This window comes from Mytilus edulis, chromosome 5, assembly GCF_963676685.1.
Source record: "Mytilus edulis chromosome 5, xbMytEdul2.2, whole genome shotgun sequence".
In the NCBI taxonomy this organism is placed as follows: domain Eukaryota; kingdom Metazoa; phylum Mollusca; class Bivalvia; order Mytilida; family Mytilidae; genus Mytilus; species Mytilus edulis.
The window spans coordinates 38,249,117-38,266,151 of NC_092348.1; positions in this window are offsets into that span (position 1 = coordinate 38,249,117).

Consider the following 17,035-nt stretch of genomic DNA (forward strand, 5'->3'; position numbering starts at 1 on the left):
ATGGATATAATTGTGCAAATCGTGATACAAGCATGAAATTTGGTATAAAGGTTGAATAAATGATACTAAAAAAAAATCCGCTGCTGGCCAGGAAAAAAAATCATTTTTTCAAGATGGCCACCACACATTTCGGAAATGGCGTCATTACAAATTGACAATAATTCGTTAATCCTTTAAAAGGTGTGTTATATGTAAAATCAAATGTTAGATTTGATAAAAAGTAAATGACAGTTCCTAAATTACGACTAGACAATACATTAATGAAACTAAAGGTGACTTCCGGTTTCAAAATGCCGGCAAAAAGGTCAAAAATTTCAATACTTTCAAGCAACTTCACAAGGGATGTAAATCCTTGAAAGATGTGTTATAGATATAATCCAATATAAGTTATGATAAAACGTTAAAAAAAATTTATAAGTACGACAAAACAACACATAAATGAAGAAAAATAGTGACTTCCGGTTTCAAAATGGCGGTAAAAACGTTAGAAAATATTTTTATAATTTCCATCAACTTAATAAGTGTTAACACTCTTGGTTAAGTTTAAATGCCTATATTGGTTAAAAAGAGAGGTTGCTAATTTTATAATTATTTGATAGTTGCCTTCTACAACAACCTGTACAAGGAAGGCTAGAACGGTAGCATCTACAGTTACCAACACAGCTGGATTTTCGCCTCCGCATTTCAAAATTTTCTGACACGAGGATGCAACGGCAGTCAAAGAAGTCCATTTTGGTTTCCAACAGTCATTGATTCTTTTTTCATCCAACCCCAGTGTGCATGACTTGGAACACGTCCCTGTCGAATACATGAATCATGCTGAGCCCAAACAACTCCTCGCTGATATACTTCTCTTTTGATGTGCTCTGGAAAAGAACCTCTTGTAGGCGGAATTGCATCACAATGCCACTGCTTCCTGGCAAACAATTCACATCGTGCCTCGCTTCACACTTAAGCCTATAAAAACATCCTTTACATCTGGAAAACCTTCCATTGTTAGCCAAGCTGACCTTTTGCCTTTCTCATGACAATTCGACAGAGTGCCACATCCACTAAATGCATGGACGAAAGGAAGAGCAGCTACACAAGGACCAAACGCATTTGATATGTCACGTGCAGGAAGCCATCAAAAGTCTTTATTTCTTACATAACCTATCCACAATTTGTTCTACCTTCTTTTGCGATTGCTGAAATTCCTGATACTATTACATCTGTGTCAGCACTACCTAAAATTACATTTTACAACACTTTTCATAATCATGCCGAACATGGACAAACATTCGTGTATCTGCTTTTTCATGATTACAAGGGATAGATAGGAAGTATCTTTATTGAAAATGCAAAGAATATTTTCACCATGAGTAACATACACATTTTTATTAGTCTCTCATGTCTTTTAAGAAGCAATTTTGTCAGCAAGAAACTTGAACAATTTCGTTTTGTTGTCATCTTCACAGAGAAAACTACTCCATACCCTTGGTGTTCTACCAGAACCAACACCTTTCCATCTGGCACAAGAACCTTGCCTTTGTCTTGTCACAGCCTTTACATTATTCATTTAGTAAACATCAAATACAATGTTTACTTTTGTATACTTATCGATGCAAGATTTTATATAAGGCAGTATGACATCATTAGCATAATCATCAAATATTTTTGTCTAACTTTGTGGACTGGAATTAACCATTGCTGCCCCACCAACGATAAATGCGTCCGAATTTGGATCAGCAAATCGCAGAATGTTTCAAGTAAACCCATTTGCAGCGATTTAATACCACTATTTCAAGTGACATCCTGAGATAAAGACGGAGGAGCAGTTTGGTTTCTATGGATAAAGAAATATTCCAAGTAGAACTGTATACTGTGACAAGAAATGTAAAGTCTAGAAAAGATATCGCAATCACTTTTAAGGTTCTTTAGCTTTGTTTTTGACAAAGATGTTTCCAGTTTTATTTTGCGGCCAAATAGGAAGTTGTTCTTTTTTATTTGGTTATAAAAAGCAGGTTCTCCTTCGTTTTGCATTTGCTTAAAAAAATCTTCGTATTGTTTGGACCAATATCTTGGAGTTTATTTACATATCTTACCTGTTTCCAAATCATCAATTTCCTAAATGGAGTTTTTTTTTTACAAATCTGACGACTCTTCTAAAAATGAATTTCCAACTCGTTCATCACTATTTGCCAAGCCTTTAAACATTTGTTTAAGCTGTTTAAAGAAATCTTTTTTGTGTTCTCGTAGAGTCTTCATTATGTCGTTCGTCTGTTTTAGAATGACCCAAACCACTAGATCTTTCAAATTAATCTTCTAGTATACGGACTCATGGTCCAGTTACCATCAATTTGTCTAAAAGGGATCTTCGGTTTATCCTATGGCACCAATATCGCCCTTCACAATTGCATTATTCTGTTTTTATGCCTGATCAATTGTGTTACAAGAAAGAAATTTGCTTGTCTTACGTGAAATTATCATTTTCAAATTCCATTGCCACCTGTGGGTGATGTTCGGGAAGGAAAGTCATATCTCGGAGATGAGTCGGTAACGATCGAGCATAATTTACACGATCATAGCAATAAGCTATCATGCTTTATATGGACTGTTTGAAAAGTACGAAATCTCACTCATGAAATGAGTCTAATACCAAAATCTGAAGAAATTCTTAATTTATAATTGAAAGTCAGGAATTAAACTGTGGTCGAGATGACTCCATTTCCTTACACCAGTCTTTTAAATCATTGATCGTCACAGAGTCATGGCATAATTATATATTCTGAGTTTAGCTTTCATAATCTGAAATTAACAATTTTTAAGCAAAATACATCAGTTGTCTGATGCGCCTGTCTAGTCCTAGGTACATTTGAACATACATAAAAAGAATCTGTCGTTTTTGGTGTTGCAATATTGGCTTCAGTAAGACAACATGTCTATCCCCTATCACGCAATATATCACCCAGAGTTTTATAACAAGTCATTTCAATGTGCAATCCACCAAACATGACGATACGCTCATATTTTCCTTACAAATCAGTCCATTCCCACTGAATTTGCTTAGGCATTTCCAAAAGTCTGCAGTTACATTTGATGTTTCTCCGGATTAACCACATTTCGCCTTAACCTTAATACCTGAGAATTGCCTGGTAGTGCATACAAATCGCTCTTGATGTCTATAATTAGTTTGCACATGCGCAAAAGTGTAAAACACATGTGTATCATTACCTTGAAAAATGTTATTAAACCAATTCATAATATCATTAGAAATCCAAAAACACTAAATATATAGTAAATGTTTTTGAAAAAAATTTGTTACATTTTCGCGCATGCGCAAATACTGGATATGTCAAATATTCATTTTTAATAAATATGTGATGTAAGAGAAGTAGCCACCAAACCTGGTAATTGTTTTTTACTAAAAGAAGTTCAAAGAAAAGTTTTCCAGAAAAATCAGTATTTTCAAACTAAAGAAAACAGCCATTTTAGAAAATGGCCGTGGCCATCTTGAAATTATTTTTTTTAATGGCCAGCAGTTATTTCTTACAAAGTATATAATAATGATGGTTTGTGGTAGTTTTCATGCTTGTATCATCATTTGCACAATTCCCTCGATTTTGCTTGCTATTGTCTTCCACTAAAGCTAGTTTTTCAGTAATAACAACAATTTCAATCGGTCAAAATTCAATGATTCAAGGGGTTACAGTTAAAATGCATAAATAAAGACCATTTGTAGTACGGTTTCGATCACATTTTATAGAGCAAATTATTCGACTTTTTAATAAATTGAATGAGTACAGGGTCTGATAGAGAAGTGCATTCTAACATCCCTACCTCATACAAATATCTAATAATCTACTTTAGTTTATGGTGAATAATTTTATTCTACAGAATATTTGTTTCACAGATAATGACGGGTATGAATCATTGGTTGTGATTGCAATCTTACCCTCTTTCTTCTGAGTAAAACATTCTTTTTTTAAATTTATCACCGGCTACGGCTGTGTACTTACATAAACAACTAGACTGACACCGGGTTTGTACTTACTTGAGTACATCAATGGGTGACACATGTTGCGACCTTTCATGAGCACATAAATTCCTTCCGGTATTGTCGGGTTTATGTTGCTCAGTCCTCATTTTCTTATGTTGTGTTTTGTGTGATATTGTTTGGCTTTTTGTTGTTTTTTGTATGCCATGTGATTGTCAATATGTTTTTGTCTTATGATTTCAAATGACCACAATTTGCTATTTTTCGCCCTCTTTTACATAGACAATAATATTGTATTGACTTGATATATCGTTGATATGTCAAGTCAATACACTATTATTGTTTTTATACTGCAATCTAGTCCTACTAAAATCGAAATCATTCACGCAAGCCATTTATGTTGTATCATTTTTACAAGGCCTGGGTCGACGAGCAGTGTGATATGTATTGATTTTGTCCCTGACGAACGTTTCAGTCGATGTGAAATTCAAATATAAAGGCCAAGGCTATGCGAAAGCTTCAAATAAATGTATGGTTTGCTTATTTTTTCTTAATTAACATACATTCAAGGTACAGTTAGTACGTACTTACGATTGATTTTTATGCGGGTCTTTAAATGGTGAAATAACAAAGAAACCAAGTTCAGAGGAAAATTCAAAGCAGAAAGTACCTAATCAAATGACAAAATTAAAAGCTCAAACTCATCATACGAATGGATAACAACTGATATATGCCTGACTTTGTCAAAACATTTTCTTAGATTACATCTCAGTTGTATGTTAGTCGCGTAAAATTCAAGTATAGAGACAACGATGTGTAAAAATAAAAACACAAAGAGGTAAACAGTTTGATGTTTAATATTCTTGATATTTTTTCATGATAATCCTTTTTTGATTATTTGAGTATGCTGTCCTGAAAAATGAACATTAGTACCTCATTTCCCCCACCTTATTCCGTCCGGTGAAGCACCCAAAACGGTATATTTGGATTGATAACAACCTACTTCCTCCACCACCTGTATATACGAATATTACAATAAGTATATGTTCAATCGTTGACAAATAATAGTTTTTTTCTAAATGAAAAATACTAATTGACTTTAACGATCAAACTATAACAGTATAATTATTTAGCTGACCAATAAATAATACTATTATTTTAATAGAGATACGAGATATATATATACAGAACATATGTAAAGGATTTTCTATTTATTTTCATTAATAATATCGATCCAGAAGAACAAAATAATACATTAGTATGTGTATCTAATACGGGCACTCCTGAACTATTCTAAGATATAGTTTAGGACAGGTGAGGTCACAAATACACGTGCATGTATCTGTGACGTATATAGAATCATCCAATCAGCATACAAGATCTTGCAATCACGTGGAAGCGATTAGATAGAAATATTTGACTGATAAAATACACATACTTATCTATCACACAGTGCATGATCTACGTTAACGCTATAACATAGGGAGTAGGGACTTATGTGTCCTGTTTTTTTTTAAAAAAACACAGTAATAATCATCTCTCAAATAGAAATGATAATACAACTTATTCTCAAATAGAATAACAACATATAATTAATAATCTCTCAAATAGATTTCTATTAATAAAATAGCAAAAATTAAGTAATCTCTCAAATAAAGATGGCTTTATGTTTTTGTGAAAAAACCCCAGTAATAATCATCTCTCAAAAAGAGATTGATAATACAACTTATTTGTGAAAAGAACATATAATAATCTCTCAAATAGAGACCGCTATTAATAGAATAGCAAAAATAAAGTAATCTCTCAAATAGAGACTGCTTTATAACTAAATTGTTCTCAAATAGAATAGCAAAAAAAGATATTTATTCTCTCAAATAAAGTATTAAAAGCATTGAGAAAATGTGTTACATACAAAAGGACATAATATTCTAAAAACGTATTTAACGAATTCAAAAGAGGAAAAAGATACATAAACAGACGAAATAAATAAAGAGATAAAAATACTACGAACAATAAACTGATTGAAGAGCTTATAAATAAAAAAAAGAGGACACAATACAAACTAACAGAAAGAAAAAAAAGATAAAAAAACGATTGTATAAACAGGTGTCGTATCCCCATACATGCCATAAGAGAAATCAAATTGGAACTATTCTACGTTTCGTCCCCGAGGGTATCACCAGCCCAGTAGTCAACACTTCGGTGTTGACATGAATATCAATAATGTGGTCATTTTTACAAATTTCCTGTTAACAAAACTTTGAATTTTTCGAAAACTAAGGATTTTCTTATCCCAGGCATAGATTACCTTAGCCGTATTTGGCACAACTTTTTGGAATTTTGGATCCTCAATGCTCTTCAACTTTTTACTTGTTTGGCTTAATAATTTAGTTTGATATGAGCGTCACTGATGAGTCTTATGTAGACGAAACGCGCGTCTGGCGTACTAAATTATAATCCTGGTACCTTTGATAACTATCTACATGACCGTAACCGAAACACCTTTTTTTAATATACACACAAGAATTAAACTACAAACATGCAATTGTGTGAATTTCTAGAAAAATATGGAAATAAATGCAGAAGAATGTATTCCATAACCGGAAATATTTATCATACACTGAGTTCACCAGCTCTTTAATTATGCACATAGGAAATTGATTTAAAAACGAAGGATTATGATAAGATATACGGGATTGGTCCTGGACCCGATTGATTTTAACATAATTTTTTATACGCAATTCAAACTATTGAATCAAGTGTAAAATCCCCTCCAACTTTCCTAACTTAATCTTTTTTCTCTCCATACCAGAATACGCACGAGGCTCTACTAGTTTAAAAGGAAAAAGTCGTCTTATTTTCCATTCTTGATATGAGGCAGTGATCAGATACCATAGCTATCATTTTTTTTTAAACAATTTAAACAATTGTATGACTGACAATTTCTTGAATATTTGGAAATTCAAAAGATGGAAGTAGAACTGCCATGGAAAATGATCAAAAGAATAATCTTAATGCTCATTGACGTAGACATATGAAGGTGATAATAAAATGAGGTTATCGATGACATAAGGACGGTTTTAGAATAAATTGATTGGCTCTCCATATTGTTCGTTTCTATGTATGTTGGTGTTTGTTTTTGTTGCACTTCAGCGTTTTGTTTATCCTTATTTTCCCTCTTATGTTTGATGTGTTCACCTTAGTTTTATTTTGTAACCCGGATTTGTTTTTATCTTAATTGATTTATGACTTTTGAACAACGGTATACTACTGTTGCCTTTATTTATAAGGCCATAGGAATATTATTTAGAATGTTCATTTCAAATATTCTTACTAATGTTTGATCTGCTCAAAATACATATTCTGCTTTTGGTCTGACCATGCAAAAATGTGGTGATATAAAAACATTATTGAATCAAATAGTCAAGCTTTCAAATATATATTTTAAGAAAATTTACAAAGGTTCTCTAAATGTAAAAACAGTAATAATAGGAAACTCTATTACAAAACTCAGAATTCTCCGTGGATAATCATCCACCAGAAAGTTTCATAATTTTCACTGTAAAAAACCCAGCCCAAAATTAATCTATTTAAACTCGACAAGAAATTAGCATGCATGGTCACATTTTGAACTCCTTAATTTTATTGCGATCAAAAAGGCATGCAACAGAGAATACTGTGAAAGTTATATTGTATTGGTAATTTATGTGATGAGATAAACATTGATATATATAAACATTGTCTAAAATTTGCAATTTTTCATAGGACAATAAATGCATATTTATGATACATATATGATATATTTAACAAACAGATGTTTGAACTTTGAATAAACATTAGGCATTTTCATCAGGTTATACAGAGAAGAGAGAGTGGTGATCTTGATTTCTATCTAGGATGGGCAAAATACAAGAAAGGATTTGGTCAACTTAATCGTGAATTTTGGTTAGGTAAGTATGTGTTGGTGAGAAATATTTTTACCTTGTGGTTTAGCAATCATCATGAAATAATCAAAGATAAATAGCGTAGCACATCAAATGAATAGAACAACTTGTTTTATTTTAGGACATTTAATTTTAAAACGAAGTTTGTAAACTTATTCACCTTTTGTTTTATAAATTACTGGCATTGAATAGTTTAAGCATCAAAAGTACGGTACATTACAAAACGTTTTGTTTGCAATTTAAATTTCGATAACTGCCTTTTGCACAGTAGTACTACATGTATTTGGTTCAAATATATTTAAGATGTTCATTCATCTCAACTTGAGGTAGTTTTTTTTTAACTTACAACTCATCGTTTTCTTTTGATGTCATTGATAAACAGTTGTTATTCAGCGGTTAACACTAGTGGGGTATGAACTTCTGTCACTTCCAGGCAATGATAATTCATGAAAACTAGGTATGCTGTTATATAAAGGTTTTAAATGAATTTAAAATTATAAATTAAAAACATAATGTATCATGCTGACGGAAATGGTGAAATATAGTATTTCCACTTCCCTTTATTATGTCTCTTTTCCAACGGAAAAAAGTTATTTGTTTTTTAGTATGTTTTAATTATATTTATAGTACTACTTTGTAATGCACAAAACGTTTTTGAATCTTTTGATATGCGAAATTAATATGTAAAACAAGACAATATGCTACTTAACATCTATACCTTCAATTGACCTTGAACGTTTACCTTATGTACAAACTAATAGAATAATGTAGACATTTACATGTTCGGAAATTGTATTTACCATATTGATGCTGAACCAGAAGACGATATGTGACCTTCTACTGAGTATTAGCTGGATAATTGACGTTGAGCGTCAAATAATAGAATTCAATATGCATTCAATAGGCACATATATTCGTGCACGCCATTAAAATACCATTTGTATTCAGATAAATACATTGTCATTGGGGGTCAGATCCAATCCCTCGTATCCAAAAAGTATACAAAAATTTGTCAAAATTGAACTCATTCCCACCCATTTACCATGCCTAGTTCAACATAGTTTTTCCTTTATGGTATATATACTGATCAGCACCCGAATAATAATATACATATACCTTACCATTGTATGCATTATATCATTGTTCGGACATTGATAGTTTACCGTAAGTTTCGCCCACATACATATCATTGGTTATCTAAAAATATCCCTACCCTAAACCATAAATATTCTTAATTGTAAGGACATAACTTTATAGTATACACTATATTTAGTCCCTTGGTGTAACTGTCCGCCCATAAATATTTAATATTTCACATCAACTTTTCTGACCCCTACTCCTAAACCATAGATTTTCTTAACTGCTTTGGCTAACTCTTTCCTTTGTAGGTTTTGCCCTCTCCATAAACTAGAATATGTTTGTCGTGCGTTTCAGTTTCTCGATAGACTTCATATAGATGGCGGTAGACAACTTAGTTTTTCCACTAAATAAGTTTCTTTTTTGTTGGCTCATATCTAATGCCAGATGCGTATATCAGAATTAATAACTAAAGTTTTATTCCAGGAAATGACAAGATGCACATTCTGACATCGCAAGGGAGATATGAATTGAGAATAGACCTCCATGACTTTGACAACAATGAAGCTTATGCTAAATACCAACATTTCTACATCGGCAATGAAACGTCAAAGTACAAAATCAATGTTTACGGTTACAGTGGGAGCGCAAGTAGGTATACTAAGCTTTTATGTCAAGCGAGGAGGAGATCTCTTTCAAAAAATTTACCCGTTTGTTCACGACATAAAAAATACAATTATTACAAAATATACCAAATATAATTTAAAATTCTTTTAGTCCATCATATGTTGGTAAAATGTACAAAAACTATAAAGAAACATCAATCGTGCATGATTTAGTGCCATATCGCACAACAATTAATTGATAAGCTTCAGCTCAGTAGTCAGTGCTTCGACCCAGCAAGCACACAACGTTGATTTAACATTGAATCAATGTTTATTTTCTATGTTGAATCAATGTTGAATTATTATTAGATTTTGCAAATTTGTATCAACGTTGAAATCCTATGTTGAATCAACGTTGATGTTCAACATTGAATCTATATAGAATAATGGTTGCTTCAACATTGTTTCAACCAATAGCTTAATTTGAATTCAGGGTGAATACAATACTAGTATTCAACACGGAATCAAAATTGGTTAGTGGTTGTGTTCAACTGTGTTTCCACCTAAACTAATATGTTTCATTCATCTTGTATTTTCTGTGTCTTGCAGTCCTTAATTTTATACTGTAGTAATAGTCAAGCTATTGTCTTCTCAAGGCGCTCAACATGCAAAATACCATATCAATATTCTGCCTCAGGGAACCTGATCCAATCACTGCTCTATTAGACCCAAGTTTGAAAAATAATCTCAAAACAAAATTGATTAACTTAAAATAAAGTCATTGTATTTATATTTGACGTGGTGTGGGCTTTAGCTCATTGTTGAAGACTCCATGGTGATCCAAAGATATATAAATAATATTCTTTGGTTGATGGTTATCTTTTTAACAATAGGTACAACAATACAAAGTGTTTGGGTGCACAAAACTTTGAATACAATGTAAATGCCATTAACTGCCAATTTAAATACTATCAGTAATGTTCAACAATAAAACTGAGTGACCACATTCGTGTGGTGAGCATGGTGAGAGCATGGCTTGACCATGATGATGATAAAAACCAATCAACTGAATAACAAATATGTGTGTTGAGGGATTTCCTACGAACCATAATTTAACCACCAAGATTGTTTTAACTTTTTACAATATGCTTATAAGTTATAACAACACAAATTTTCATCCACGAGAAACATTGATTTCAAAAGCGCATAACCCTTAATACACAAATTTTGCTCAATGTCTATTTGAAATATCTGACTGATCAACAAAGTTTGCTGTTAGGACACTTCCTACCCCATGTATTCTAATGGCCAGCCACTGATTATAGAGAAATATTCAATATGATAAAATTAAAATAAATTTATTTATTAATAGTGAAACTTCAGCTTCTTTTTTCTCACACTTTGTCTTTTTCAGTTTTAGAAAGTTCATTGTTTTGTCCGACACTTGAATTGCTGTTCCATGATTCCACCTAGATCTTCATGATGACATCTACAAAATCAAAAGTTGTAACATTGTCAAGTTTAATTCTGTTCAACACATTTAACTATTAAAATAACTTCATAATGATATTACTTTAAAGTATAAATCAAAAGCATAACGTCTCAACTACATTTCCTTTTAGATAGACTAGAAGGTATAATCTGCAAGAAAATCCTAAATACTAAATCAAAACTAGATCGCAATTAACATCCTTGGAACATATAATAAAAGAAAGGCCCTAAAAGAAATTTTAATCGCATAAATATATATAGCTTATGACCTTTCCATCCACAAGTTGTAAACAAGCCCCCCTTTTCCGATGATGCGATTAAAATTTCTTTTTACTTATGATTCAATCACATGATTTCAAAAAGTCAATGATAAAAATTCATGATACGTTGCAAGATATCTTGGGAATGGTAACATGCTACCCTGATCCTAAGGTCAATCCTTAGATTGTCCTAAGCTAAGGCTAAAATCCCCCTTTTTTACGTGTAAAATTTCAACTTTTCAGTACTGTTTCATAACAACATGATATGCTCACATTTCTAAAATACGATAACTTAATCACAACAATTAATATAAATACTTACGATAAAAATGTAAAAGCTGTATACAGGAACGATATTGATAAAAACTCTGCAGAAATCACTTGTTGTCTCGTTAGCGGATATTCAAACTTTGGCAACAAAAACAACTGCGCATGCGCATATAAATCTGAATAGTCTCAAAATAGAAATGTTACAATGCCGCGAAAATTTAAATCGTTATTTAAATAGATCTATCCGATGTTTATATTACAAGTTGTCAATCATTGTTTATGTACTGAAGTATACGTCTTTCTCTTTGAATTGATAACAACAATAGAAAAAAGAAAGAAATGAAAACAAGATATTTGACATCAAGGAAAAAGGAGGAGGGATCTTTTAAGGGGAAGGGGTTATTCACAATTATTTAATTTTATATTCACTGTATGATCCTGTATACACGCTGGTGCTATTACTAGTCTAACGTTTTGCCAAAATTTGGGGTGAGGTGAAATGTTGGAATTTTCTATTATTTCAATATTTGGTGTGCGAAATTCATGATTAATCAGTAATGCTTATATATACACTGTGATTGGTAAAGGTGTTATTCTATAATCACTACAACAATTAGTGATAAATCTACTAAATATTTTATTTAATGTGAATATCGTTGTCAATTTAAAAATAACTGTGATGTGTCCAATACTTCTTTTTTGACAATTCTGGTATCCACAACTACTGGGTTTAATATATTGTTTAGCCAACGTTGATTCATTGTTGGTATTTCAACACAATGTTAATTCAACGTTGAAACAATACACTAATTTCAACGTTGCATTGTCAAAGTTGAATCAATGTTGAATATTTGTTGATCAATGTATAACCGAAAATCAACAAAAATTCAACGTTGATTCAACAAAGTGTGCCCGCAGGTTCGGTACTGACCTGATTTAACAAACTTTACTAAAATTGTCCGTTAATAAATTTTGAAATTAATATGAAACTAAAGTTTCAACTCCCTCAGGCAAAGTTGGCTTTAGATGTATTTGGCTATTTGTTTTAGGTATTTTTGACATATAGCTCTTCAACGATTTTCGGTACTTATCTATCTTCGGATTTCAAATGTTTGGCTTTGAGCGTTCCTGGTGAAGGTAAATCCAGAAAAAGTGCTTCGGACGCAAGAAATTATTAAACGTGTTGTTTTCAATTTTTTTTTTTATAAAAGTGCCATGGAATCTGTTTAAACGGAATATCTTGCTTTAATTTAACATAACTAACTGCACAGATTCATTTTCTAAAATTAATCCGTGATTAGGACTTATCATTCATTGTAAATTGACAGTAACGAATGCTATATGTCTGAATTTGAATTTGTGATTAAATCTTTAAAAGTTCATCAGCACAAGTTGAATCCGTTTTCACGAATGAAGTCGATCTATAAAATGATTTGAATTGGTTATCAATAATTGCAAAAACCTGTCCGTAGAAAAATATTATATAACTAGTTATAAAGATTTCAAAATATTCAAATATTCTCCATGATCAACTTCAGTATGCCACTGGCCCAGAATCTTAACTATTTATCCTACATCTTCGAGGAGAAAAACCACTCATAAAATAAATAGACGGGATAGTTTTAAAGGTCCTCCTCGTATTTCTAACACGACGAGATATTTTCTAATACTTAACACGTCATGCCATTTGAACACATGTAAATTGCTTGAGAACAACAAAAACATCCAGAAAGAGAAATTTTACATCACAAGACAAAATTACATTATAAGCAAAGGCATACAAATCTCTCGACTATACTGCAAAACACTTACGACCATACAACATACATGAACATAACATGTTCCCCTTTGTAAAAAAGTAACAAAATGTGTCAACAAAACTTTGCATAAGTTATTGTTAAAGATAGTTAACCGATGTTAAACTTTAACTCGAATATTAAATTGTATATCTCACAAACCAAGAGTGAATCGCATAAACTCCAAATCCGGAAGACAGAAACCATTAACACATGGATTGTTAAAGTGACTACATGAATTATTTTCCCTTTGTTATCTTTTGCACATATCATTTTGAGGGTTGTTGAAGATAGAATTCACGTAAGTCATATATTTATTGGAAATATTAAGCTTTATCTTACAGAGGTAAAATAGAACTCCACACACATGCCTTACTTATCATCATTTCAGTTTCTGGAATCACCGTATTTTGTCCTATTAGAATCGAAATAATTTTAGCAATTCAGTTACATGTATCATGTTTACATGGTCTGGTCCGTGTTTCAGTGTTTTTTCGTTGATTTTATTACTCGCGTACGCTTCCGGATAGGCCCTGGCTATGTTAAAATTTCGAACAAAGGAATTAATTCTTAATATATACATTGACATAATTCAGTATGTCCATACTTACGATTCGGTTTTGTGGGTATTTAATTCTGATTTAACGTAAAAGAAAATGAATAATATAGGTTGAAAGATTGTTTTAAATTGAGTACATTGGTTTAAAATTGTAGTAAAAACTGTAGTTGATAAAAGAGGGACGAAAGATACCAAAGGGACAGTCAAACTCATAAATCGAAAATAAACTGACAACGCCTGGCTAAAACTGAAAGAAAACAAACAGACAAACAATAGAACACATGACACAACATAGAAAACTAAAGAATAAACTAAAGAATGTGTGTGGCGTTCTATAACAATTTCTTGTATTTCATTGTCTATTTCTTAGATTATAATCAATGTATATCTTATAAATTCTACACATATACATAGAATCTAAAGTAATAGAAACTTTAAATGATGGAAAAGTATTTCATTGTCTATTTCTTAGATTATAATCAATGTATATCTTATAAATTCTACACATATACATAGAATCTAAAGTAATAGAATCGAAAATTGAGAAATGATAAATGTTAATAAACTGAAAACCCTAACAACCGACCATCTACCGACCATCTACAAAACGGCTTCATAAGACGGAACCTTAAAGATTGCACTAAACCGGTTAAAGCAGCTGCATATTCAACAATAGTATGACTGTCAGATGAATATGCATGCACGGTATGGGACCAAAAAAAAACAGAATAAAATAAAGGCAATCATATAAGTGGAGAAAAGAGCAGCAATAGTTTTAAACAACAACTACACAGACCGCACACATAGCTGTGTAACAAATATGGTAAAATATGGAAAAGTAGGAAAGCAATGTAGACCGCAGGAAACTAAATAGGCTATCTCTTGTGGAGAGTTGTCTCATTGGCAATTATACCATATCTTCTTTTTTTTTATATATGCATGCTGTTTAAAATACGTAAAAAAAAGTGTCCGATTATCAACTAAACAGCTTCCGTGTAACATCCGTTAATGTATTGTTTTTCTATATTTCTAATGGAGGCAAAGTCGTGCAAATTATAGTGAACTTCTTCATAAAAATCTAAACTGAAGGTAAAATGGACAATATGACATATCATCAAAATAGCAGTAACTAATTCTACATAAACAGAAATATGTTTATGATAAAATAATTGTACATTGTTACCTTTATTATGGAAAGTAAATATATACCAATCAAAATGAACTAATAAAAAGGGAAATCTGAAGTACGAAGACTCACCCAAAAATAATTATTTCTGCCACCCTTTAAAGAGTTAGGGTCAATATGCCGAGGATTTTTTTCACAGAAGGGCCAATTTCAAAAAGTGCCAACATAATTAAATTTACTATAAAAACAAAAAATAAAAATGCTTTTTGATCAATATCTCGATTTACATTTAGTATGATATGTTTGATCAATAATTAATTTAAACCTCAAAAAGGATGAAAGTCCAAAATCCGGATTTTCGGGTGTTTTGATGTGGAAAAAACAGGGAATCCCCCAGAAGGACATTTCAAACCAAAAAAAAGTTTTTTTTACTGTTGTTATTTATACTACTTTTTCCTTCAAAAATGAAATTGGTTTAGTGTGTCCTAATTACATAAAAAACAACTTTTTAAAGAAAAAAATTGTAACATCGATAAATTGTACCGATATAGCTTCTTAATAAGGGTCATGATGATAAGCATCGCCGTAGCTCCACCAGTAGAGCACAGAACTACTAATAAATTATGGTTTTGAAGAAAGGGTTCGAACCTCGCTCAGAATAATTGTTTTTTTTTGTGTTGTTATATTAAATTTTAAAGTTTCTATCATATTTTTTCCGATGTTTGCTTAATTCATAGAGTCATTCTGGTTCATTTTGACTATTTAGTTTACTAGTATATAATTTTACATGTATCAAAGAAAAAGTAATGTATCGCTTATTGTGTGCAATCCTATGACTGTCCATACTCTTGAATTACCTTCTATTCATGTGTTTACATTTATTACATATATCCAAAGGACAACAGCAGTCAAACTGATGTAGATGTCTGTACATAACCAATAACACGAGAATTAATTCTATAGAAATGAAGCCTAGGTTCATGTTGCGGTTTTAATATACACATAACTTAAAATAAGGCCATTGTAAACAAGTTTCATAACAACAAAAAAATAATTTTCGAAACCTTTTTTGAACATGGTATTATATGTAACAAATGCAGTGAACAACAATTTTGTCGCCAAATCACAAACTGTATAGATACTAGTACTGAAATTTTTACCACCGTCCCTACACCGGTACCTAACTCATCAGAAAAATAAAACAACATAACAGAACAAATCAGTTACACTAGTCTACAAATCTTGATTGTAGGTAAAACATCAAGAAGCTGTTGCATCTGTATCACAACGAAGGGCTGATTTGTTAAAATGACTGAAAAGGCAATATAACATGTGTTAGTAACACAGGGTGATATATGACCAACTGATGTAAGATGTTCTCCCGTTAAAATATAAACATGTATTATCTTATCTTATCTTATAGACAATAAAATCTTAAAAGACCAGGACAAATACAGATATACATATTAAGAATGAGAAAATCACGATTTAAATACGTTCGATATTATATGGCTCCTTGACAAGTTACATGGTATGGCACCTTGCATAAAGGATGTTAATAATAATATAAAATCAATATTAAAAAATCAATAGTCATGGCCTTGTTTTTGTAGGAATACCTGTTCAAGGTATGAAAATAGATGATGTGACGTATTTTCATGTACTATAATTAGCATCTATTGGGCTATTTAAAACATGGTTTACCTATCTTATCGAATGAAACAAATTGCCGGCAAATCGGCTCTACCTCTTTAAAAAAACAACAATATGATTATAAATGGATGTCGGTTTTATTCATTTTTTCGTTTTTCATTTACAAACAATATACTGTATTTTAACCTTAGTCACTAAGATATTGATTGACCCGTAAAATCTTCTTCCAGTAGACAGTGGAATGAGTTCAACATTGATCTATAACTAACCCAATACTT